Source organism: Scyliorhinus canicula, chromosome 14 (assembly GCF_902713615.1).
Source record: "Scyliorhinus canicula chromosome 14, sScyCan1.1, whole genome shotgun sequence".
In the NCBI taxonomy this organism is placed as follows: domain Eukaryota; kingdom Metazoa; phylum Chordata; class Chondrichthyes; order Carcharhiniformes; family Scyliorhinidae; genus Scyliorhinus; species Scyliorhinus canicula.
In genome coordinates this window covers 38,351,535-38,378,980 of record NC_052159.1, presented here as the reverse complement: position 1 = coordinate 38,378,980, position 27,446 = coordinate 38,351,535, and the positions used below count along the sequence as shown (strand labels likewise).

At 50.8% G+C, this 27,446-nt stretch overlaps 1 protein-coding gene across 3 annotated transcripts in view; it reads right to left on the bottom strand.

Moving 5' to 3' along the window:
* Window positions 1-27,446, bottom strand: part of dclk1a (doublecortin-like kinase 1a) — a 475,245-nt gene that overhangs the window by 343,695 nt on the left and 104,104 nt on the right. The gene's annotated exons all lie outside the window — the stretch shown is intronic.

The window sequence follows — 27,446 nt, the reverse complement described above, 5'->3', positions numbered from 1 at the left end:
GTTGCTGTCCACATCACCATGAAATCTGAGACCCAATGGTGGCTGCAACGACTCCATGTTGTTAATTCTGGCAGTCTTCAAATTCTACAAATCTCTGTGGCAGGCTAACAGCTTTTTTCTCAGTGTTCAATACTATCCAACGCTGCTACTATATGATGTTCTTGTTGGATGGCCTGATTTATATTACAAGAACACTTGTAGCTAAAGCTATAAACAATTTATTGACATTAACTGTGGGTCAACTATATACAAAACAACAGCTGAATAACTATGAACATGCACAAGCAACCTCTCTCTTCCAGCTCTCCAGTCAGTCTGAGGTAACCTGATTCTAACATTCATGGATATATTGATGAGACTCCTAGTGGTCAGTCAGTGAGTTATAACACAACCATAATATCACCACAAGGATGTTGGGTAGACCATTTAGGATATTAGAGATGAGGAGAAATGTCTTCATTCAGAGTGATCAACCTGGAATTCGTTACCACAGGAATTAGCGGAGGCCAAAACATTGTATGTTTTCAAGAAGTAGTTAGATATAGCACTTGGGGTCAAGGGGATCAAAGGATATGGGGAGAAGGTAGGATCAGGCTATTGAGTTGGATAATCAGCCATGATCACAATGAATGGCGGAGCAGGCTCAAAGGGCCAAATGGCCTCCTCCTGCTCCTATTTTCTATGTTTCTATCCTATAGTGACAGGGCACAATTATTCGTCCGCAGATGGAGAAACAAAGTGAAAAACGTCAATACTTATGAAATAATACTTCATAAAAGGTGCCCTCTATTTACCTATTGTTAGTCCCAAGTACATGAACTGAATCATTTTTTTTTAAAAAAGGGTTATTACTAAACTGGGAAGCAATAACATATTAACTGTGTGCAATTACATGCTATAGCTTCAACATTCTGGAACTATGTAGGTCATATTACCATAACAAAGTAAAATGTCACAGAATATGCTGGGAAAATAATAGAGTTAAATGGGTATTGCATTAAAAAAAACACAGCATTTTGTGGCAAGGAAGAGGTTCATCATGAGTTTCAAATTGTCACTAATTATTGAACAATTTGCACCACTCAGACATTAACCTTCCAAAACCACTGTTTGCCATCAAATGAGTTTCAAGAATTTGCGTATTTTCTGTTAAAACAAATTAAATCTGCAGATAGTTGGGGCTGGTATTCAATGATCTAAGCCCCTGTTTACTGATGAGATATTGGTTCATGCAGCTGAACACTGTACAGTCTTACTCTGTTGGGAATTAAATTGTTCCTTTTTTTTTGAAGACTTCTCTTTTATCTCTTTCTTTCTATTTTTATCCAATATTTTCTTCTCTTTAGCCCCAATATTAACACAGTGTTGAGCTGGGAACAAAGGAATCATAGAGCGTTGGAAAACCCCAAATTCAGTACATCCGTTAGTGACATTTTAACATAGCCTGCTCATTATTATTTTACCTTCAGTTTTGGATTAATTGCAGTGGGCTGATTTACAGATGGGATTTGGAGAAGACAAGGGCCTGCATTTTCACACCAACGGAGAACCTTTCTGTGTGAAAATAGCAGAAGAGGCTCGAATCCAGAAGACCCACTCCTGGACATGGAACCTACCATTTCTGGGAGGATGGCAATGGGCCCAGGTTAGGATTTGCATGTGCACATTTTGCAGAGAAATCACTTGAATGATTTTGGTATGAGAGGTGTCTGAACCCCAATGTGCACAGATTAGACCTGGTAGGAGCAGGTCTGAACTTTGTGGGTTTGTCTGGATAGCCAGGGTACCATTCTGGAGGTGTGAAGTGTCCCGGTACCTTTGGGGGAAGCTCAGATGCCTTTTGGGATTAATAAAAGTAGGCAAAAATGTGCGTAAAAAGTGCATAAATTCATTGGAATTGTCAAAAACTGCCAAAGGGGCAAGTGGAGCTATAAAAGGCAGCTCTGAAGCTGTCACGGCATTTAACCTCCTGCCCTTTAACCCTTTGAAAAAAACTGCCAAGGGTGTTAAAAAATGATTGCTTGCTATTTCATTCTGTTGTGATGAATATCTAATTCGTATTAATATCTCAAGAGGCAATGTTTAGTTTTAGGAATATTAAAGTTCATCTGGAAAATGGGATAAATGCAAATAATGCAGCTTGGAGTCTATTACACTTAAAAGGTTGTGACCATGTCGACTCAAGGGGTTAACAGCCAGAACAGTGGGAACCATAAAAATTGCAGGCAAAGCAATTGGGACAAAGTCCCAGAGAACCAAGACATGGCCTTCTAACCAGCCTGCCTCGCTCAGCACTTGCTTCCTCCCCAGACGCGTATTGCTCTACTTCCAAGGCTGAATATATTCCGCCCCAAATCCCTCGTTGCAAAAAATTACATATGTCGGGGCACTTTAATGCAGGCGGGTCTGGTGAAACAGGAAATTTCACAACTCAATAATAAAAATCTGGCCCCTCACTTTTACAAATGCATGGTCCATTATCCCAGCATTTTAAATGTAACAAATAATTTACTACTGTGCTTAATTTATGCATTGCCAGTGACCTTTAAAAGTCATTTTTGCTTCCGATTGTTACATTTTAATGTATTGTAAGGAGCAGGGTATAAATGATGGGAGTCTGCTGCCAGACCCACAGATGCAGCAGTCATGATTATATTGTGCTTTAGAGAAATTAATTTCTTTTCACATTACCATCTCAATGAATCCACAGACACTGATGCTCAGTAATGTAATCTGTAGCCTCCATTCTTTACAAGCACCGACATTCATTCTGCAGTTACCCTCAACAAACCTTCACCTCTGGGATCAAGGACAAAGAGATGATCCTGAATGTTACATGCACACATTTACATATTGTCCACAAGTTTATAAATGTCAACTAAGCCAAAGTAGTTTCCTTTTGGTTGGAATAGTTTGCATTTTAGCAAGTTTTATTAGATGATAAAGATTGTGTCACAGTTCTGCTTGATATTATGCCTTGAATAACTTATTGACTATTGCAACCAATCTACAAAACTCAACGGCTGTGCACTGGACGAGACGTTTTGCTTGTTGAATACAATTAAAACAATGAGGAGAGCTCCTCCTCCAGTAATAAACCTCGGAATGAATTTGACAAGGTGTTTTGCTTTTATTGGTATACACATTTATTATACATAGCATATAAAATATACATAGAAAATCTAAAATATTTATATTAGGGGCACGATTTAACGGAAATATTTCTAAGTGTGGTAGCGAAGGAGAGTTGCCGGGTACTTCCCGATGGCTGACCCGGTGAGACTGCCACTGGTATCTGATGCCAATTAGGGATGGCAATGATGCCTCACGGGCTTCACATCGGAAATTACTGTGCCGCCAAAGGATTTGCCTGGAACGTGCCCAGCAGCTCCCCGTTAACGAGGGGCAGCAATTCTTAAACCGATTCTGCAGAGCAAACCCCAGGCAGCCATGTCACTGCGCAGACCCGCTCCACGATTCGGAGATGCCAACCTGGCCAGACCATTGGATGCGATGGAGTCCAGGTTGGATACCCTGTTCCCCTGAGGGGATCGGAGGATCAGTCACAGGTCAACCAGTGCTGCAAAGAGAACATCTCGGAGGAGAGCTCAGAGGACAGTAGTCGGAGGTTTGCTGCATCCCAAGACCCATCTGGATCCCAGTCCGATGTCGAGCCTCTGGACCAGGTTATCCCGGCGCTCCAGAGCATGTCCAATCGCTGAGGAACGTGTCCCACATGCAGGTGGACATTGGCGAGGCACTGCAGAGCATGGCTCAGTCACATAGGCGCATCACTGAGGCCTCAGCACCATGGTGCAGGAAAATGGGGAGCCGCCAGAGCTGGCAGAGCCAGATGACTCAGAGTCCTCTGGAGCTCACTTCACTCACCACTCTGTCCCAAGGTGGCCCTGAGGGCCCTACGGGCACCAATCGGGAGGATCAAGCACTGGAGGCCTACCCGGTGTCTCCCTTCAGGACCAACTCTTTTGAGTCTACCCCCATGCCCCCCCCCTCCCCCGACTGATGCATGATCAATTTCACAAAGACTCAGGTTGGGTATAACTGTGGCTTTATTGCAGTAAGATGCATGGCCTCCTGCTGCAGCTGGCGCAATGGCAGATCAATGGAGGACACGCATATTTATACAGCTCCTGGTGGGCGGAGCCAGCCGGCAGGGGCTACCGGCGAACCTGTAGTACAGGTCCTACCTTACATCCCCTAATACAGAGGTACAGTGGTTCACCACATTCACCCCCTGTTAAAAATGAGTCGGGCAGGGGTGGTGTGGAACTATATACAGTGTTCAGAATTATGTACAGTGTCTTAGAAAATAAGTGGGGGAGGAAAAGAAAATGTCCATTTTGACGGTCCGGTGCCCGTTAGAGGTTCAGTCGATCCGGTGCTTTGACGATTCGCTGGGAGCGACGTAACGGTGGCGGCGATGTCGGTGCTGATGTCCCCGACGTCGGTGCTGGCCTGCTGTCAGATGACCCCGGGAGCATGCCAAAATCTTCTTCGTCCTCTTGCGTGGGCAGGGGAAGGAGGGATGGACCTGGTGGGGTTAATGTTGGGAGCACTGGGGGAGGGGAGGGTGGCGCATGGGTGGGGAAGTGTGTTTGGTTGAAACCTGATGGTGCCAGGTCCCGGAGGGAGACAGTATCTTGGTAGCTTTCGGGGAACTCCATGTAGGCATACTGGGGGTTGGTGTGGAGCAAGTGTACCCTGCCCACCAACGGGTCCGTCTTGTGGAGTCGGACTTGCCTACGGAGCAGGACCTGTCCTGGAGCAGCGAGCCAAGTCGGGAGCGACACCGTGGATGTGGACTTCCTGGGGAAGGTAAAAAGACGTTCATGGGGTGTGTTATTTGTAGTGGTGCACAGCAGTGACCGGATGGAGTATAGTGCATCAGGGAGGACCTCCTGATAGCGGGACTAGGAGGTCCCTGGACCGTACGGCCAGCTGGACGGCCCTCCAAACCGTCCCGTTCTCCCTCTCTACCTTCCCGTTTCCCCGGGAGTTGTAGCTGGTCGTCCTGCTGGAGGCGATACCCTTGCTGAGCAGGAACTGATGCAGCTCATCGCTCCTGAATGAGGATCCCCTGGATGTAGGCGGGGAAACTGAACAGAGCAAAGATTGTGTTTAGGCTTTGATGACGGTGGCATATCGGGGCATGGGATGGTGAAGGGGAATCTGGAGTACTCGTCGACCACGCTGAGGATATACGTGTTGCGGTTGGAGGGGAGGGGCCCTTTGAAATCCACGCTGTGGCATTCAAAGGCACTGGAGGCTTTCACCAGGCGCGCACGGTCCGGCTGGTAGAAGTACGGCTTGCACTCCGCACAGACCTGGCAATCTCTGGTGACTGTCCGTACTTCCTCGACGGTGTAGGGCAGGTTGCGAGCCTTGATGAGGTGGTACAGTCGTCTGACCCCCGGGTGACAAAGGCTGTCGTGCAGGACCTGGAGTTGGTCTACTTGTGTGCTGGCACATGTACCTTGGGAGAGGGCGTCTGGGGGCTTGTTGAGCTTGCCGGGGCGATAGAAAATCTCGTAATTATAGGTGGAGAGCTCGATTCTCCACCGCAAGATTTTATCGTTTTTGATCTTGCCCCGCTGTGTGTTATTGAACATGAAGGCTACCGACCGTTGGTCAGTGAGGAGAGTGAATCGCCTGCCAGCCAGGTAATGCCTCAAATGTCGCACAGCTTCAACGATGGCCTGGGCCTATTTTTCGACGGATGAATGCCGAATTTCAGAGGCATGAAGGGTGTGGGGAAAGAATGCCACGGGTCTGCCTGCCTGATTTAGAGTGGCGGCAAGGGTGACATCTGAAGCGTCGCTTTCTACTTGAAAGGGCAGTGTCTCATCTACTGCGTGCATCCCGGCCTTGGCTATGTCTGCTCTAATAAGGGCGAAGGCCTGTTGTGCCTCAGCCGTGAGGGGAAATTGAGTGGACTGTATGAGTGGGCGGCCCTTGTCCGCATAGTTTGGGACCCACTGGGCGTAGTACGAAAAGAACCCCAGGCAGCGTTTGAGGGCCTTGGGGCAGTGGGGGAGGGGAAGCTCCATGAGGGGGCGCATGCAGTCGGGATCGGGCCCCAGAAGTCCGTTCTGAACTACATAGCCGAGGATGGCTAAGCGGGTCGTGCTGAACACACGCTTCTCTTTATTATACGTAAGGTTGAGAAGAGTTGCGGTGGGGAGGAATTTAGCGAGGTTGGCATCGTAGTCCTGCTGATCATGGCCGCAGATGGTGACATTATCCAAGTACGGAAACATGGCCCGCAAACCGTACCGGTCGACCATTCGGTGCATTTCCCCTTGGAAGACCGAGACCCCGTTAGTGATGCCAAAGGGAACCCTAAAAAAGTGATAGAGCTGACCGTCCACCTCGAAGGCAGTGTATGGACAGTCCGATTTACAGATGGGGAGCTGGTGGTCGGCAGATTTCAGGTCAATTGTTGAGAAGAACCAGTACTCGCAATCTGATTGACCATATCAGATATGCGCGGGAGGGGGTACGCGTCGCGCTGCGTGTACCGATTGATGGTCTGGCTGTAGTCCATGACCATTCTGTGTTTCTCCCCAGTTGTAACTACTACCACTTGGGCTCTCCAGGGGCTATTGCTGGCCTCAATGACACCCTCCCGAAGCAGCCGCTGGACCTCGGACCTGATGAAGGCCTTGTCCTGGGCGCTGTACCGTCTGCTCCTGGTGGCAACGGGTTTGCAATCCGAAGTTAGATTGGCAAACAGGGAGGGGGGTCAACCTTTAGGGTCGGGAGGCCGCAAACGGTGAGTGAAGGTAGGGGCCCGCCGAATTTGAGGGTGAGGCTCTGGAGATTGCACTGAAAGTCCAGGTCCAACAACAGCACAGCGCAGAGATTAGGAAGGACGTAGAGACGGAAGCCAGCCCAGGTCGTGGGATGTCGTTGGCGTTCCTGCCCCGTGGGGAAGACAAGATGGCGGCATCCGGAGGTCCTGAGGGGAACAAAATGGCGGCACCCATGGGGCGCACATTGCGGGGACGGGACAAGGTGGCGGCACCCATGGGCCGCATGGTGGTGGCGCTGGACTAGATGGCGGCGCCCACATGGCCCGGGAGGGGGCAATAGCGGCGACTGCGCGGGCCTGGCACACTACGGGGAAGTGGCCCTTTTTGCTGCAAGCCTTGCAAGTGGCAGCGCGGGCCGGGCAGCGTTGGCGGGGGTGCTTCTGTTGGCCGCAGAAGCAGCGGGGACCCCCGGGGTGTGCGGATTGGCATGCGGCGCAGGCGTATTGGCTAGGCAGGGCCCCAGCTGGGGGGGTCGTTTGCGGGGTCCAGGAGGGATAGGAGGGTGGGCCGCGCAGTGAGAGGGGTAGGCCTGAACATTACGGGAGGCGACCATCATAGAGCACGCTCATGTTTTTGTCTCTGCAAGGTCGAGCGTGGTCCCTTCCAGCAGTTGTTGTCGGATGAGATCCGACCCAATCCCCGTTACGAACGCATCGCGCATGAAGAGGTTAGAATGTTCGGTGGCCGTAACGGCCTGACAGTCACAGTCCCAGACGAGTGGGATTAGGGCCCACCAGAAGTCGTCGATGGGCTTACCTTGGGAGTTGAGAGCGAGTGGCGAGTACGTGCCTGGCGAAGAGCGTGTTCACTTTCTGCGCGTAGTTCTCTTTTAGGAGCGTCATCGCTTCCGCGTAATTCGGGTCATCCTGGATCAATGGGAACACGCTTGAGCTCAACCTGGAATACAGGACCTGTGTCTTCTGAGCTTCTGTCGGTGTGGGTGTCGCTGCATTGATGTAAGCCTCGAAGCAAGCTCGCCAGTGATAAAGTCCTTTCTGGCGTCGGGCGAGTGTGGATCCAGCTGCAGGCGATCTGGTTTGATTCTGATATCCATCTTGTTGAAAATCTGACTGCAATAAATTGATGCACGATCAATTGCACAAAGACTCAGATTGGGTATAACTGTGGCTTCATTGCAGTCAGATGCATGGCCTCCTGCTGCAGCTGGCGAAATGGCAGATCAATGGAGGACACGCATATTTATACAGCTCCTAGTGGACAGAGCAATCTGGCAGGGGCTACCGGCGAACCTGTAGTACAGGTCCTACCTTACGAAATGAAAATCGCTTATTGTCACGAGTAGGCTTCAATGAAGTTACTGTGAAAAGCCCCTAGTCGCCACATTCCGGCGCCTGTCCGGGGAGGCTGGTACGGGAATCAAACCGTGCTGCTGGCCTGCTTGGTCTGCTTTAAAAGCCAGCGATTTAGCTGAGTGAGCTAAACCAGCCCCTTACATCCCCTAATACAGAGGTACAGTGGTAGGCGCATCACTGAGGCCTCAATACAAAGGTGCAGGAAAATGAGGAGCTGACAGGGCTGGCAGAGCCAGATGACTCAGAGACCTCTGAAGCTCACTCCACTCACCCGTGACCCCAGATGGCCCCGAGGGCCCTACGGGCACCATTCAGGAGGAGCAAGCACTGGAGGCCAACCTGGCGCCTCCCTTCAGGACTAACTCTTTTGAGTCTCCTCCCATTCCCCCCCCCTCCCCCGACAATGGTGCGTCTCGGGGTCAGTGGGCAGAACAGGGTGGCACCGCACGTCAGCCAGGACCCTCCGGTCCCAGGCCCTCCAGAGAATGCCCACCAGGGGCAACAAAGGACACAGGGCACGGTAAGCAGCTGGCTGCTTCCACTGCTGATGTGCATCCTGGGGACACAACTAGACAGAGGATCCCCGAGAGGGTGGGGGTGGGGGGGGGGGCACCATTGGTAGCTAGCGTCAGTTAGGGTCACCATTGTACACCATTAAAACACGTTACACCCAAAACATGTGAAACCTGTCACATTATTCCGCATTGCGGCCCGGCCTGTGCCCCCCCCTCCTCCAGTCCCCCCCCCCTCCCCCCCCCCCCCCCCCGCACCCCCCTGGTGGCCCTGGATCTGGGGCCCCTTCGAAGCATGCCACGTGTAGGTGATGGGTGTGAGCGTGCTGTCAGCTGACAGACAGGAGTCAAACTATGGCATAGATTGAGCAGCACCAGAGCTGCCCTTACAGTGGGTTACCATCAACTTCCTGCCTTGTATATTGACCCGCTGACAGTGCCGACACAGTCCCATCACCCTGGGGTGATGGTACAGAGATCCTGGGAGGGTGGAACAGGGCGGTTAGGTGGGGTGGGGCAGCAAGGAATTGGTTGGGGGAAGGGAGGTGAAGGAGAAGGGAAAGGTGGATCGGATGGGGGACATTGCAAGGACATGGCACAGGTGCCGCACTGTCTCCTGCGGCACATGCTGTCCGACATCTCCTCGAAAGACCAGTAATGCCTGGACACCTTGGGCCATCACCAGCCTCCCCCTCTGGGTCCCTCCCTGGCCTTGGGGGTGGCCAGGTCCTCAGGGTGTGGGGTGGCCTCTGCAAATGGGCTGCTGCCTCAAGCCTCTGTCAACGCTGCTGTCGCCGCCTTCACCCATGTCTGCCCGCCTGGCATGCCACCAGCACAGCGAGGGCAACTGCGAGGGGTCCACACTTTCATCCATCATCTGACCCCTGTAAGAAATTGGGGAGGGTGAGAGATTGACAATCCATCAGTTATGGCTTCCACCATGACCCTTGGAACCCCCAAGCGTCCCACACCCTGACTTTCCCTGTCATCTCTGAGGGATCCATCCAACGAGCTGGCTGTGCTGGGGTACCAGTCTGCACAAGCAGCTCCGGCCACAGTAGGGGCCCCCGGGCACTGGACATCAGACCCCAGACATCTGCCGAGAACATTACCTGGACTGGGCACAGGTTCCCTCCCCAATCCACACGCCCACCCTCTCGTTGCTGGAATGTCCCCAGTGCTGAGGCCCAGCTCTTGGGTATTTGATTGTTGAACTCCTGCCTCTGAGTTGCCAATACCCCCAGTGTTCAGGCAAAGTGTCCAGGCCTCTCAGTTGGGATGCTAGACGGTAACACCCACCTTCCACATGGCACGCCTACCCATGGGCATCCACTTAGGAAATGTGGAGTGCTCATAGAACTGATATTGCCAATTCCCAATAGGCAATAGCCTTCAGCTGTGCAGCCAGAGGCTGCCATGGTTAATGAGAGTTAAAGTGATCTGCACCATATTACCACAGACTGGGCTCTGTCCTGGGGGTGTTTGTGGTACGGACAGGCAGCAGCTGATGTTGCCCCTGGTATGGGTATTCACGATCCTGCGGGTGGCATTTCAGACCCGTGGGCACTGAGCCCATCAATCCCCCCCCAGACCAGGGGCAACCCTCCACCGATGGTGGCTGACCAGACCCGTTCCCCCCTTGGGGCAGTGAATTCCAGACTCGCACTACCCTCTGCGTAGAAAAATCTTTCCTCATGTCTCTACACCTTCTGCCAGTTATCTTGAATCTTTGTCCCCTGGTTCTAGAATTCTCCACCAGGGGAAACAACTTTCCCCTGTTGCCCCAGTCTTCAGTAATTCTCCGAATGATCGTCTGTGTCTCCCTGATTTCTTTCATCACTCTAGTATTGCGCAATATATCTGGGGGTTTCATGGTTTTGATTCCCTTTATAGCCTGCCTAGGACTTCCATCTCACTGATATCAAAGTTATTAATTTTACCGAGGTTATCTGTTTGGAAAGGACATATTGCTCACACTTTCCCATGTGAACACTTGAAGGATTGATTTGTTTAGAATATTTATTATCTTGTGTTCATTTTCAAGCTGCCCCAGTTGCTCAGCACAGCTATCTGCTGAATAGCTGAGACAGAGGTTAGAAGTTCAACCTTCAGTGCTGAATTGTCAGGGCTTCTCTAAGACAGGGGCAGAGGTGGAGGGGGCCTGAAAATAAAGGTGTTGGCATCATGTCCCTCAAGAGAGCAGGACAGGAATGCTATTCTCATCCCCATTAACGCTGGTCAAAAAGCCTGTTTAGAGTTCATGGAAGGGGAAGAGTGGGATATGTAAAGAGACAGACAAGTTTTAGCTATCCTGAAACTGACAGCTTCTAAGGGGAGGCGGGCACAGTGAGGAGCCAGTCATTAATTGCACAATCTAACCACACCCCCCCCTCCCCCCCACCGCGAACCCCATAGGGAATCATACGCCCCCCCCCCCCCCCCCCCCCCCCCGCGAACCCCATAGGGAATCAGACGCAAAATGAGTGACTGAGCACTTGGTAAGGGGATGCTCTTGATGCGGCACAGGTGGTAGGCAAAGTGGGCACTGAGTACTTGAACTTCAAATGTGGTCAGTAACCCGTGGGCTCATAGGGGTAGACAAGCAGGGCGCACAGCTGCCAGAGTCAATTGGATGGCCACCAGCCTAGAAGAGAGACTCCAGCTGTCAATGGGGCACGACACTCAGATTTTAGGCCCTGGGGTGAAATACCCTTCTCAGGAAGGGCAGGAGACCATGGGATGGAAAAGAAAGGCAGGCAGGCAATGGAGGCAAACTCACAACACAATATTGCTCCTGAAGACAGTGCTATCTCGAGGGGACTGAATGCCAATGCCGCAGTGGACTGCAATGTTCCAGGCAGATGGTCACAATCATCTGTACCCTCACCGCCCAGAACCTCACATCTCACAGCACTGATCACCATGCCCTGCTAAGATCCAACCAATTCACTGTGACCTTGAATGTCTTTGCTTCTGCATCCTTCCAAGAATTATGTGTGGGCCTTGGTGACATATCAAAAATGGTTGCACACCATTGCATTTCACTGGTCATTGATGCTCTCTTTGCCGGAGATGCACATGGACACAGGCACAGCCTTGCAGGGACAGAGGCCATTGAGTTTTATTCTCGTCTCTGGATTTCCCCAGGTGTAGGGCAGCAATGGTTACACTCATGTGGCCATCAAGACACCAGTGACTGGCCAATGAGATCCAGCAACAGGAAAGGCTTTCACTCTCTCAATGTCCAACTGGTCTATGACCACAGGGGCATCCTCCATAATAAGAACAGGAAATGCTGGATAGACCCAGCTCTGGCAGCAAGAGCGACCTCCATATGGGTGCACTCACTTTCCTGGCAGCTGTCATGTCTTTTTCATCCTCCGGCAGTTCAGTTTCCCTCAGATCTTCACACCAACCCATAAAATGCACAGATGGATCCAAAAGGACAAAGAAACAGCTATAAAGAGAAAGCTACTGACCACTCCAACCGAACCGCAGGGAAAAGCCATACAACCAATTCTACCTGCTCAGCAGGACAACTCCATAAGGCTTACAAAGATATCCTGTTGCCTGGACCAGCCAGATGCTGCTTCCTCACATACGCTTCTGCAAGGGTCTGGGTCATAGTGATGGTGTAGTTGTGCTCTTCATAATATTGTCCTCCAGAGAATCCCTCATCTCTCTTCCCTTTTGCTTCCCCCGTTAGGAGGTATCTTTTTGCCTGAGGCCCTGGTAAGAGACAGCTCATCATGGGAGAAGCAGCTAAGAGAGGAGGAAACAATCGGAGGTGAATAGATGATGTAAACAGACACCTGGCACCCTCCAGGAAGAAGACATCCCTCTTCTATCTCATGGCCTCCCCACATTAGATCCAGGTCAACATCAATGAAACACAGGTCTGCCCTGCCCTGGGTATCAGGGCTCTGGCTCCCTTGTGACATTTGCATTCTTTCGGGTGCAGTAGAAGACTTTGCAAATTAAACAATTTCCTTCCTTAGGACAAGCAGTTGCCTCAGGTGATTGCTGCCAAGAATTTCTAAATGAGTTTCACACTTCATCTGACCTGGCTCCATTCCTACCCCACAGTCTCTAAGTGGACAAGAAACCTGTGTCCATATCAATTAAATGCTCATACCCTTTCACATGCATGTTGTAGCCTGGAGCTGTGAATAAGTGATGGTCGAGGCCCCAATTTCTTTACAGTCTAGATTATATAGGTGAAAAGGTGAAAATGGTGAAATGAGCAACTCTCGAGCAACATTTGTAAGTCAGTTTGCTCAGGAATCTGGATCAGAAACCCATTTTAAGTTCCACAAAGCTTTCAAACATTCTGGTATGATTAATGGAGGGATTTCAGATCTTTTATATTATTGGAAGTTGGTGCAGTAAGGGTTAAAAGCCAGGGTTAGTGTGTGACTGTTGCAGTCAATAAATCACTGCCGAGAACAACCATTTTCTAAATGTTGGAAAGATCAAGGAACTGATCGTCGACTTCAGGAAACATAGCGCAGCACACACCCCTGTCCACATCAGTGGCTCCGAAGTGGAGGTGGTCAATAGCTTTAGGTTCCTGGGGGTCACCATCACCAACAATCTGTCCTGGTCCACTCACGTAGATGTAATAGTAAAGGAAGCCCATTAACATCTCTACTTCCTACGGAAGCTAAAGAAATTTGGCATGTCTGCATCAACGCTCACAAACTTCTACAGATGTGCGATAGAGAGCATCCTATCCAGCTGCATCACAGCCTGATATGGCAACCTCTTGGCCCAAGATCGCAAGAAACTGCAGAGTGTGGTGAACTCAGCCCAACGCATCACACAAGCTTGCCACCCCCACGTTGATTCTGTCTACACCTCCCACTGCCTCAGGAAGGCGGACAGCTTTGTCAGAGACCCCTCCCACCCAGGCTTTGCCCTCTTCCAGACACTTCCATGAAGGCAGAAGATACAGAAGTCTGAAGACCCGCACATCCAGACATAGCTTCTCCCCCACAGTTACTAGACTCCTCAACGACTCTTCCTCGGACTGATCTGCTCCCTGTAGGAACACTATTTACGATGCCCTATGCTGCTCTCCAATCACTATTAGTTGATGTACCATTTGTCAATGTACTCTGTCGATTATTATTTTGTCTACAATGTACGAAACGTGTACATTCCCTTGGCACAGAAAAATACTTTTCACTGTACTTCAGTACATGTGACAACAAATATCAATCAATCAATCGGTTTTTTTTTAAATCCTGGTTTGAAAGGCAGTTAGACCTTTTGGAGACAGAAGTGCAATTAAAGGATCCTAAAAATTTGGGCCAATGGTCTTTTGTTTCTATTAAGAGGGCTCCCTGGGGAGTAGATAACTAGAGACATTGGGTAGGTTTCTGAGACTAAGTTTGTCGCCAACGCAGTGGAGTTTCACAACAGAAAAACTGACACCACACCTGGATCGATTCCGCTACCGTTAAAGGGCTAGCACCGGCGCCACATGGAACAAAATCAATTCCAGCGAGAAATGGTGCCGGATTCGCTGGTCCCGCAATTGATACTCAGGAGGCTGACAAGCTGCAGCCGCATAGACACACTTCACTCCCACACACACCATCCCAGCCAATAAGATGGCAGAAAGGAGAGCAGCCCTGCGGTTTACCAATGCTGAACTAGAGACCCTCTTGGATGCCGTGGAGGAGAGGAGGGTGACCCTGTACCCCGGCCTAGGAAGGAGGCTGCCAGCTGCTGCCATTTGTTGTGTCTGGGTGCAGATGGCAGAGGCGGTCAGCGCCAACAGCAACACCGGACCGGACAGCAGTGCCAGAAAAGACTGCATGATCTCCTCAGGGCAACCAGAGTGAGTGGGCAACACTGTGCCCCTGGCAGTAACCCGCATCCTACACACCTGCAACCTTACCCCCCCCCCCCCCACCCAGAGGGCGGCAGAACTCCCACCCTGCACCACAGGCCAGCACCCGCACTGGCCACAGCAGCCAGGTGCCCTGGCAACTGAGACCACCAGCTGTCCACCCCGTGTTGCATATGCCAGACTGTCTAACACTGTCATCTTCTGTTTCCCCCCCCCCTTCCCCAGAAGGACGCTCACAACCACCAGGTGCGGGAGAAGACAGGAGGGGGACCACTAGACCTGCGACCCCTCACTATGGCCAGGCAGAAGGTCTTGGAAGTGGTCGGCGGGCACTGAAAAAAGGGAGGGTGCAGAGGTAGAGCTCGGCCGCGGGTGGGGATGTGAGACACCGCTTAGTTTTTGCTCCCGTGAGATATAAGCCAACCCCCCGCCACACCACTCTCACCCTACACCACTCGTACCGTTACCCTCACCCCACAACACGCTCACCCCCACATCACCCCCCCACACCACTCCCCCCCCCACACCACCCCGTCACCCCCTGCATCACTTTTCCCATCCACTGCACCAACACTCCCACCCCCTACCATGCACCCCCCGGTCTAACCATGCATCTTTCCTTCTTTCCTTGTGTCTTATATGACCTGCTGGAGATGGGGCATGTCCAACTGGTGTCCCCCTAGCCAGTGCCACAACTGGAGCCCCCCCCCTCCACGTGAGCTGAGCAGTGACACTGAGAGTAGCTCGGACACCAGCCCTCCGCCCGAGACTCAGGACACTGCGGAGCTCGGGTCGGGGGATGGCAGTGATTTTTCATCACAGCTGTCTCCAACGTTTTACACTATCCCAGAGACACTCACCTTGGTTGGGCATTTTAGTGAGGAGGCTCCTGGGACACTCTCAGATGCGCACCACACAGCTGATCCAGTACAGCAGGTGGCGGTAGGAACTCCCGAATGGGCAGACGGTCGGAGGGCATGCCGACCCGAGGAACTAGCTGCTGTCCAGAAGAGTCTCAAGCTTCTGGAACAGACAGTTCCATCCATAGTGGAGATGCAGTCGCAGAGCCAGGGACTACATGAGGGATTGTCGGTGAGTATCTCCAACCACACGCAGCAGCAGGAGGTGGTGCCAACAATGCGTGCAAACCAGATCAACACTGAATGGGTGGCGTCTGCGATGGAGGCATTTTTGACTATGGATCATCATTACCAAGGTTTGGGGCATTCTGTGCAAGTGCTGGCCGAGGCTCACAGGCAACTATGTCCCAGAGCCACCTGGAAATCGCAGGGGCGCTCCTGAGCGTGGCCCAGTCACAGCAGGTATGTCTGGGAACGTCGGCGGCATTGCCTAGGCGTTGACCGACGTGGCGCAGTCACAGAGGGAGGTTGCCCAGTCCCAGAGGGAGATGGAACAGTCATTGGCTGATGTGACACAAACCCATAAGATAGTGGCACAGCGTGATGTGGTGCAGTCCCAGACAGCGATGCTTCACCCCGAGCTCTATAGCCACGAGCACGCAGACCCTGGTCGACACCGGAGTCGGCTTTCAGGACTGGCATTGCCAGGTGTTGGGGGAGCCTCAGGGGACAGCTCCGCTCACACCCAAAACCCATGAAGTAACCCGCAGGCCATCGGGCACCCCGAGGGAGTATGAGGTGATGGGACCCGTCGCGTGGCGCAGGGGAGGTGCCAGGACATTGCAGCACCTTCGGACACCCTCCCTCCACCACAGCCAGTGTCTGGCCCTCTGTGTGCCTCTCTGTGTCCTACGTCCTCTCTCTCTCCCTCATCAGCCATGAGGCCGGTTTCATGATTTTTAAAAGCACTAGTTAACCGCGCCATTGGGAACTCAGCCCATGGGAACCATTGGGAACTCAGCCCATGGGAGGGGGAGAATCATGGAGGCTCCCCCAGAGAATGCTGGGTCGGGACCGCTAATGATGTGCAAACAGTGTTTAATGTATGTACGTTCCGGTACACATTGACGCCACTGTCAAGGTGACAGAGAATCGCGATTTGGCGGCAAATCGAGACCCGTCGCGATTAATGCGTCAGAACCTATTCTCCGGCCAATCGCGTTTCGCGATTTTGCCGTCGGCAAAGGGAGAATTCCCCCCATTGTGTTTCGCTTAGTAAGATTATGTAGCTAATGTCAGGAGTCAGGGGTGGAATTTTGTTTTAGATGGGGATGTGAACAGACAAGAATCTGCGCTCTCAGTAGAGTGAGGTTAGGCCGCTCTGTGGACGGACTAGCATGTCTTTCATAGGATTCGGCCCATCCAGTCTGCACCGGCTCTTGGAAAGAGCACCCTACCCAAGGTCAACACTTCCACCCTGTCCCCATAACCCAGTAACCCCACCCAACACTAAGGGCAATTTTGGACACTAAGGGCAATTTATCATGGCCAATCCACCTTACATGCACATCTTTGGACTGTGGGAAGAAACCGGAGCACCCGGAGGAAACCCACGCACACACGGGGAGGATGTGCAGACTCCGCACAGACAGTGACCCAAGACGGAATTGAACCCGAGACCCTGGAGCTGTGAAGCGATTGTGCTATCCACAATGCTACCGTGCTGCCCATCATGGCTGATATGTTTCTCACCCCCATTCTCCCGCCTTCACCCCATAACCTCTGACCCCCTTGATCATGATACTGGAAAGACATGCCTGTCCACAGGGCCTATTTTTTCTTTTTTAAATATGAAGGAGATTGATTTTTCGATCTTTCTCATCTTGCATTTAAAATATTTATAGTATTCAAGCACAGATCAACGCCACTTCAAAAGTTACACTCCCAGTACAGGTAGACAGAAGTTCACAATAGGGTTAATTTGCCAATCTAATGTCATGACTTCTAAATCTCATATTCACTGTCCCAAGAGACCAGTAGAAAAAAGGTAATAATACGCTCTACACTTAAAAGCCAATTGAAACTGGCTAACAGCTTCTTCCTGGTTCTTCACTGTAATTACTGAAATATTCAGCAGCACTTTAACCACCATTTTATATTTCTTGTGTGGAACTAATAGTTTCACTGGATTGAAACTAAAATCAACAATTTGCTGAAGTGAACGATCATTAAATTGATCCAATCAACAAGACACAATCAGAATTCCATTAAAAGTCCGGTACTACTGACAGCTTGTTCGTTATTCCTTCATGAAAATATAGACAACTTACTTGGAGTTATTTGGTCCATTTGGCTCTTTTGTAATCATCAATGAATGTCAGTAAAAGGTCACCACTGGTATAATAGCCTGAATTAATATGGCACGATGCATTATTTACTGAGTTATATATTTTTCCATTTTTAAAGACTCTAATGTTGCAAATGTGGAGCATCAGCAAGACGTGAATTGCAATATTTGGTCCCACCAATGCCAACAACCTGCTCACCGAAAATAGCCTCCTGTGCAAAATACAATGCATCAATCACAGATGGTTTAAATGACAGATTTTTTTCTTTATAAATTTAGAGTATCCAATTAATTCTTTCCAATTAAGGGCCAATTTAGTGTGGCCAATCCACCTAGCCTATACATTTTTGGGTTGTGGGGGCGAAACCCACGCAAACACGGGAAGAATGTGCAAACTCCACACGGACAGTGACCCAGGGCCGGTATCGAATCTGGGCCCTCGGCGCCGTGAGGCAGCAGCACTAACCACTGCGCCACCGTGCTGCCCAATGACAGATTTCTTTTTAAAACAGTCTTCGCACATTTACGGCCATTCGGTCAGGTTTTCAGACACTCGAGCTTCGCGACACAGGGGACTGACTGGCCACCTATACCGGGGAGCCCTTAGAAATCGAGGGCACCGCCCACATGCCCGCGGCATACAAAAATTGGTCAGCATGCCTGCCATTGGTGGTAGTCCGCAGTAACGGGCTCAGCCTATTGGGGCGAGACTGGCTGTGTCACCTACATTTGGATTGGCAATGCGTGTGTCAGATATACCCCCATGGACTGAATGGAGTGCCGTCCAAGTTCCCTTTGGGTTTCGCTGAAGGCCTCGGGACCATTAACGGATGAATACCACGATCAATGAGGAGGGAAACGCCCAGCCTAGGTATTTCCGAATCCGCCCTTTGTCATACTTGACACTTCGCGCCAAGGAAGACAGAGAATTGGATCGTTTGGAACAGCTGGGGATTATTCGCCCTGTTCATTATGCCGATTGGGCTGCGCCTGTAGTTCCCATGTTAAAGCCGCACAGGTTGGTGTGGCTCTGTGGGGACTATAAAATGACCACAAACCGGGTTCCCGCCTTGACCATTGTGGATCTCTACTCCCACCTCAGCAGAGGAAAAATGTTCACTAAGCTGGACATAAGACACACATACCTGCAACTGCGGCTCGAGTCAGGTTCCCGGAAATATGTGACGATAAATATCCATGGGGATTGTGCGAATATACACGGTTGCCATTCTGAGTCTCCTTGGCTTGTGCGATATTCCAGAGGGTTATGAAGAACAACTTGTGAGGGTTGCCAAGGGTGACCATTGTGGTAGTCACCACTGTTGTATTATATTGTATATATGGGTTTTACCTGTACTACAAGTACGGGGGTAGATCCCTGCCTTCTGGCTCCGCCCAGTAGGCAGAGTATAAATGTGTGTGCTCTCCGAACAGCAGCCATTTCATCAGCAGCTGTAGGAGGCCAAACATCTCTGTGTAATAAAGCCTCGATTACATTCTACTCTCATCTCGTCATAATTGATAGTGCATCAATTTATTACACAGAGATTTTTCAGAGATGGATCTCCGCAGTAAGCCAGATCACCTGCAGCTGCATCTTCATGCAGACAACGCCAAAAAAGACTTTGAACATTGGCTAGCCTGCTTTGAAGTACACATCGGGTCTGCGCCAGACCCAGTCCCAGAAGCACAGAAGCTCCAACGCGGCTGAGCTCCAACGTCTTTCCCCTCGTCCAGGACGCGCCGACCTACGCAGAAGCCATGGCGCTACTGAAGGAGAATTACGCTCAGCAGACCAACAAGATCTACGCCAGGCACCTCCTGCCCATGCGGCACCAACTTCCTGGTGAGCCTGTGGAAGATTTCTGGCATGCCCTGCTCGCCCAGATGAGAGACTGTGACTGCCAGGCCGTTTCAGCCACTGAACATTCGAACCTGCTGATGAGAGGCGCATTCGTTACGGGCATAGGGTCCGACTACATCCGCCAGCGCTTCTTAGAAGAGGCCACGCTTGACCTCAAGGCGACCAAGAAAAAAGCGCTCTCGCTTACGGTCGCCTCACACAACGTACAGGCTTATGCCCCCGACCGCACGGCCCACCCCCCCATGCATCATGGACATCGCCCGCGGCCACCCCATCGTGGACCCCATCAGCGACCGCCCCGAGCCAACCCCACGCCTGCGCCGTGCGGCAGCCAATCAACCCCGGGGACCCAAATACTACTTCTGCGGACAGACAGAACCCCCCCCCCCCCCCTTGCAGCGCTGCCTGGCGCGGAGCACGCTCTGCAAGGCCTGTGGCAAGAAGGGGCATTTCGCTGCAGTGTGCCAGGCCCGCTCAATCGCCGCTATTGTCCCTGCACTCCCCACGAGCAGCCAGTGGGTGCCGCCATCTTGCTCGACTCACAACACATGCAGCCCGTGGGCGCCACCATCTTGCTTGTCTCAGAACCAATGGCCGCCGCCCGCCGCCATCTTGCCTGTCCCAGGACACGTGCGGCCCGTGGGCACCGCCATCTTATCTGCCTCAGGACCCCTGCCCATCAGGCACCTCATCAGGCCACTCATTGCCTGCAACTGCCGACGACCAGTTGCATCTCACCTTGGTCACGATCGACCAGTCTCGACCGCACAACCTCACAACCGCTTCGACAAAGGTGACGGTCAACGGGCATGAGATATCCTGCCTTCTGGACTCCGTGAGCACTGAGAGATTCATCCCCCCCGATAGGGTAAGGCATTGCTCCCTCGCGGTACACCCCGCTAACCAAAGAAACTCCCTGGCCTCTGGATCCCACTCCGTGGCGATCCGGGGGTACTGCATCGCCACCCTCACCGTCCAGGGCTTAGTGTTCAGCAGCTTCCACCTCTACGTCCTCCCCAACCTCTACGCTGCCTTGCTACTCGGCCTGGGCTTCCAGTGCAACCTCCAGAGCCTAACCCTGAAATTTGGCGGGCCCTTACCACCCATTACTGTTTGCGGCCTCGCGACCCTTAAGGTCGACCGGCCTTCCCTTTTTGCAAACCTAACCCCGGATTGCAAACCCGTCGCCACCAGGAGCAGACGGTACAGGGCCCAGGACCGGACCTTCATCAGGTCTGAGGTCCAGTGGCTGCTTCGGGAAGGTATCATTGAGGTCAGCAACATCCCCTGGAGAGCCCAAGTGGTAGTGGTGAAAACAAGGGAGAAAAACAGGATGGTCGTTGACTACAGTCAGACCATCAATCGGTACACGCAGCTCGACACGTACCCCCTCCCACGCATATCTGATATGGTCAATCAGATTGCACAGTACCGGGTCTTCTCGACAGTGGACCTGAAATCTGCCTACCACCAGCACCCCATCTGTAAGGCGGACCACCCATATACTGCGTTTGAAGCAGACGGTCACCTTTACCATTTCCTTAGGGTTCCCTTCAGCGTCACCAATGGGGTCTCGGTCTTCCAATGGGGGATGGACCGAATGATTGACCGGTACGGACTGCGGGCCACTTTCCCGTACCTGGACAACGTCACCATCTGCAGCCACGGCCAGCAGGACCACGACGCTAACCTTTCCAAATTTCTCCACACCGCCACTCTCCTCAACCTAACTTACACCAAGGAGAAGTGTGTGTTCAGCATGGGCCAATTAGCCATCCTCGACTATGTGGTTCAGAACGGAGTTCTAGGGGCCCGAGCCCGATCGCATGCGCCCCTTCATGGAACTCCCCCTCCCCCACTGCCCAAGGCCCTCAAACGATGCCTGGGTTATTTTTCGTATTACGCTCAGCTGCTCCCAAACTATGCGGACAAGGCCCGCCCACTCATTCAATCCACCGTTTTCACACTGACGGCCGAGGCTCATCAGGCCTTCGACTGTATCAAGGACAACATCGCCAAGGCTGTGATGCACGCGGTCGACGTAACGCTCCCCTTCCGAGTCGAGAGCGATGCATCAGACGTCGCTCTGGCCGCCACCCTCAACCAGACAGACAGGCCCGTGGCATTCTTTTCTCGCACCCTCCATGCCTCTGAAATTCGGCATGCCTCCGTCGAAAAGGAGACCCAAGCGATCGTTGAAGCTGTGTGACATTGGAGGCATTACCTGGCCGGCAAGAGATTCACTCTCCTCACTGACCAATGGTTGGTTGCGTTCATGTTTAACAACACACAGCAGGGTAAGATCAAAAATGATAAAGTCTTGAGGTGAAGGATTGAGCTCTCCACCTACAATTACAAGATTTTGTATTGCCCCGATAAGCTCAATGAGCTCCCCAATGCCCTGTCCCGATGTACATGTGCCAGCACACAAGTGGACCGACTCCGGACCCTGCATAAAAATCTCTGTCACCCAGGGGCCACCCACTTTTATCACTTCATTAAGGCCCGCAATCTGCCATACTCCATCGAGGAAGTCAGGGCTATCACCAGAGACTGCCAGGTCTGCGCAGAGTGTAAACCGCACTTCTACCGGCCAGACCGAGCGCATCTGGTGAAGGCCTCCCGCCCCTTTGAACGCCTCAGTGTGGTCTTCAAAGGGCCGTTCCCCTCCACCGACCGCAACATGTACTTTCCCAGTGTGGTCGACGAATATTCCCGATTCCCCTTTGCCGTCCCATGCCCCGATATAACGTCTGCCACCGTCATCAAAGCCCTCAACACCATCTTCGCTCTGTTCGGTTTCCCAACTTACCTTCTCTGTAATTTTTAAAAGCAATCTGTACGTATATAGTTTCCCACCACCCCCGCTGGACTCATTTTTAACAGGGGGTGAATGTGGTAGTTACCACTGTTGTATAATATTGTATATATGGGTTTTACAGTAAGGCCCCTGTACTACAGGTACGGGGGTAGATCCCTGCCTGCTTGCTCCGCCCAGTAAGCGGAGTATAAATATGTGTGCTCCCCGTACAGCAGCCATTTCGGCAGCAGCTGTAGGAGGCCACACATCTCTGTGTAATAAAGCCTCAATTACATTCTACTCTTGTCTCGTCGTATTTCATAGTGCATCAATCACATACCTGGTCGATGTTCTCATCACCAGGACCTCGCATCAGGAACACGTGAGTACCTAACCGAGGTCCTTGAGTGGTTTGCTCAGGTTGGGGTCCGCCTCCAGATGGAGATGGTCACGTATCTCAGTTACTGAGTGGACAGCAGAGGCCTCCATCCAGTGGAGGAAATGGTGCGGGCGTTTCGCCAGGCCTCCATCCCTCGTGAGCAAATGGAGCTCCGCTCTTTCCTCGGCTAGTTCATACCCAGGATGGCGGCGCTGTTCAGTCCGCTCCACCAACTACTAAAGAAGGGACAGAAGTGGGACTGGAGTCCCCTGCGCCAGAAGGCATTTCAAGAGGTGAAGTAATGTCTATCATCAGAAGAATTACTTACTCACTTCGACCCAGAAAAGCCCCTACGATGCCTCGCCATACAGCGCCGAGGGGGCCTGGCACATTGCATGCCCGAAGGCTCGGAGCGATCGAGCGAATGCCGAGCGAAACTACGCCCAGATAGAAAAGGAAGGCTTGGCAGTGGTGTTCACGTTGAGAAAATTCCACCTGTACTTTTATGGGCGGACGGTCACAGTATATACCGACCACAAGCCCCTGCTGGGGTCAATCAAGGAATTTCGGGTGGATCTGCCCGGGTCCAGCCGTGGGCCTTGCTGCTGTCTGCCTACAAGTACACGTTAGAGCATCACCCGAACACAAGAATCCCACACGCAGAGGCGTTGAGCTGTCTTTCCCTACCCACAATGTCGCTCGTTCCCACCGCAGCGGTGACAGCCACTCTCCATTTCATAGACGTTTTGCTAGTACATAAGAACATAAGAACATAAGAACTAGGAGCAGGAGTAGGCCATCTGGCCCCTCGAGCCTGCTCCGCCATTCAATGAGATCATGGCTGATCTTTTGTGGACTCAGCTCCACTTTCCGGCCCGAACGCCATAACCCTTAATCCCTTTATTCTTCAAAAAACTATCTATCTTTACCTTAAAAACATGTAATGAAGGAGCCTCAACTGCTTCACTGGGCAAGGAATTCCATAGATTCACAACCCTTTGGGTGAAGAAGTTCCTCCTAAACTCAGTTCTAAATCTACTTCCCCTTATTTTGAGGCTATGCCCCCTAGTTCTGCTGTCACCCGCCAGTGGAAACAACCTGCCCGCATCTATCCTATCTATTCCCTTCATAATTTTAAATGTTTCTATAAGATCCCCCCTCATCCTTCTAAATTCCAACGAGTACAGTCCCAGTCTACTCAACCTCTCCTCATAATCCAACCCCTTCAGCTCTGGGATTAACCTAGTGAATCTCCTCTGCACACCCTCCAGCGCCAGTACGTCCTTTCTCAAGTAAGGAGACCAAAACTGAACACAATACTCCAGGTGTGGCCGCACTAACACCTTATACAATTGCAACATAACTTCCCTAGTCTTAAACTCCATCCCTCTAGCAATGAAGGACAAAATTCTATTTGCCTTCTTAATCACCTGTTGCACTTGTAAACCAACCTTCTGTGACTCATGCACTAGCACACCCAAGTCTCTCTGAACAGCGGCATGCTTTAATATTTTATCGTTTAAATAATAATCCCGTTTGCTGTTATTCCTACCAAAATGGATAACCTCACATTTGTCAACATTGTATTCCATCTGCCAGACCCGAGCCCATTCACTTAACCTATCCAAATCCCTCTGCAGACTTCCAGTATCCTCTGCACTTTTCGCTTTACCACTCATCTTAGTGTCATCTGCAAACTTGGACACATTGCCCTTGGTCCCCAACTCCAAATCATCAATGTAAATTGTGAACAATTGTGGGCCCAACACGGATCCCTGAGGGACACCACTAGCTACTGTTTGCCAACCAGAGAAACACCCATTTATCCCAACTCTTTGCTTTCTATTAATTAACCAATCCTCTATCCATGCTACTACTTTACCCTTAATGCCATGCATCTTTATCTTATGCAGCAACCTTTTGTGTGGCACCTTGTCAAAGGCTTTCTGGAAATCCAGATATACCACATCCATCGGCTCCCCTTTATCTACTGCACTGGTAATGTCCTCAAAAAATTCCACTAAATTAGTTAGGCACGACCTGCCTTTTATGAACCCATGCTGCGTCTGCCCAATGGGACAATTTCTATCCAGATGCCTCGCAATTTCTTCCTTGATGATAGATTCCAGCATCTTCCCTATTACCGAAGTTAAACTCACTGGCCTATAATTTCCTGCTTTCTGCCTACCTCCTTTTTTAAACAGTGGCGTCACGTTTGCTAATTTCCAATCCACCGGGACCACCCCAGAGTCTAGTGAATTTCGGTAAATTATCACTAGTGCATCTGCAATTTCCCTAGCCATCTCTTTTAGCACTCTGGGATGCATTCCATCAGGGCCAGGAGACTTGTCTACCTTTAGCCCCATTAGCTTGCCCATCACTCCCTCCTTAGTGATAACAATCGTCTCAAGGTCCTCACCTGTCATAGCCTAATTTCTATCAGTCGCTGGCATGTTATTTGTGTCTTCCACTGTGAAGACCGACCCAAAAAACCTGTTAAGTTCCTCAGCCATTTCCTCATTTCCCATTATTAAAACTCCCTTCTCATCCTCTAAAGGACCAATATTTACCTTAGCCACTCTTTTTTGTCTTATATATTTGTAAAAACTTTTACTGTCTGTTTTTATATTCTGAGCAAGTTTATTCTCATACTCTATCTTACTCTTCTTTATAGCTTTTTTAGTAGCTTTCTGTTGCCCCCTAAAGATTTCCCAGTCCTCTAATCTCCCAGCAATCTTTGCCACTTTATATGCTTTTTCCTTCAATTTGATACTCTCCCTTATTTCCTTAGATATCCACGGTCGATTTTCCCTCTTTCTTCCGTCCTTCCTTTTTGTTGGTATAAACCTTTGCTGAGCACTGTGAAAAATCGCTTGGAAGGTTCTCCACTGTTCCTCAACTGTTCCACCATAAAGTCTTAGCTCCCAGTCTACCTTAGCTAGTTCTTCTCTCATCCCCTTGTAATCTCCTTTGTTTAAACACAAAACACTAGTATTTGATTTTACTTTCTCACCCTCCATCTGTATTTTAAATTCCACCATATTGTGATCGCTCCTTCCGAGAGGATCCCTAACTATGAGATCATGAATCAATCCTGTCTCATTACACAGGACAAGATCTAGGACCGCTTGTTCCCTCGTAGGTTCCATTACATACTGTTCTAGGAAACTATCGCGGATACATTCTATAAACTCCTCCTCACGGTTGCCTTGACCAACCTGGTTAAACCAATCGACATGTAGATTAAAATCCCCCATGATAACTGCTGTACCATTTCTACATGCATCAGTTATTTCTTTGTTTATTGCCTGCCCCACCATCTCGTTACTATTTGGTGGCCGATAGACTACTCCTATCAGTGACTTTTTCGCCTTACTATTCCTGATTTCCACCCAAATGGATTCAACCTTATCCTCCATAGCACCGATGTCATCCCTTACTATTGCCCGGATGTCATCCTTAAATAACAGAGCAACACCACCTCCCTTACCATCCACTCTGTCCTTACGAATAGTTTGATACCCTCGGATATTTAACTCCCAGTCGTGACCATCCTTTAACCATGTTTCAGTAATGGCCACTAAATCATAGTCATTTACGATGATTTGTGCCACCAACTCATTTACTTTATTCCGAATACTACGAGCATTCAGGTAAAGTACACTTATGTTGGTTTTTTTACCTCTGTTTTGAATCTTAACATCTCCAGTTTTATTCCTTTTGTTATTACTGGGCCTATTCACTGTGCTCCCCTCAGTCTCTGTACCTTGTACTGTCGCCCTTATGGATTTCTGACTATGTCTTCTCTGCCTTGCACTTTTCCCCTTACTTCCTTTTGTTTCTGTCCCTGTTTTACTACCTTCCAACTTCCAGCATTGGTTCCCATCCCCCTGCCACATTAGTTTAAAGTATTAGTAACAGCACCTTATACCCTAGAATGGACCCAGACTGACCCCGAGTTGTTGAGGGTCTGACATATGGTCCAATACGGGGCCCAGCATAGGGCGATACCAGACGGGCTGAGGGCCTACACCACCAAGCTCCCAGAAATGAGTGTTGAAGGTCACGCCCTCCTGTGGGGGAACGTGGGTGGTTGTATTCGAACAGGGAAGCGCGCTCTTGCTGAAAGACCTCCATAATGGGCACCCCAGGGTGGCCAAGATGAAAATGTTGGCATGTTTGGTGGCCTGGAATGGGTGCCAAGATCGAGCAGGTAGCTCGAAATTACACCCCATTCAAGGAACACCACAAGGCCCCACCTGCGGTCCCCATACACCACTTGGAGTGGCCCGGGAAGCCTTGGTCCCATGTACATACCAATTTTGCCGGCCCGTTTCAGGGGGCCACATTCTTTATAGTAGTGGACACCCACTCAAAGGGAAGTACACCAAGTCCCCATGGCGACCACATGCCAGACCAAGAGGTCCTTGTGTCCAACAATGGGGTGGCGTTCACAAGCTAGGTGTTTGCTTCGTGGCCAGGAATGGCATCAGGCTCATGCGGATTGCCCCACACCACCCAGCCGTACGAGCAGTACAGACATTCAAGAGAGCCATGAGAAAGATGACCTCAGGTCATGGGAAACGCGTTGTGCACTGTTTCTTTTCAGTTATCATACGACGCCGCACGCCACAACCGGCATTGCAGAGTTATCCATGGGGCGCCGATATCGGACGCACCT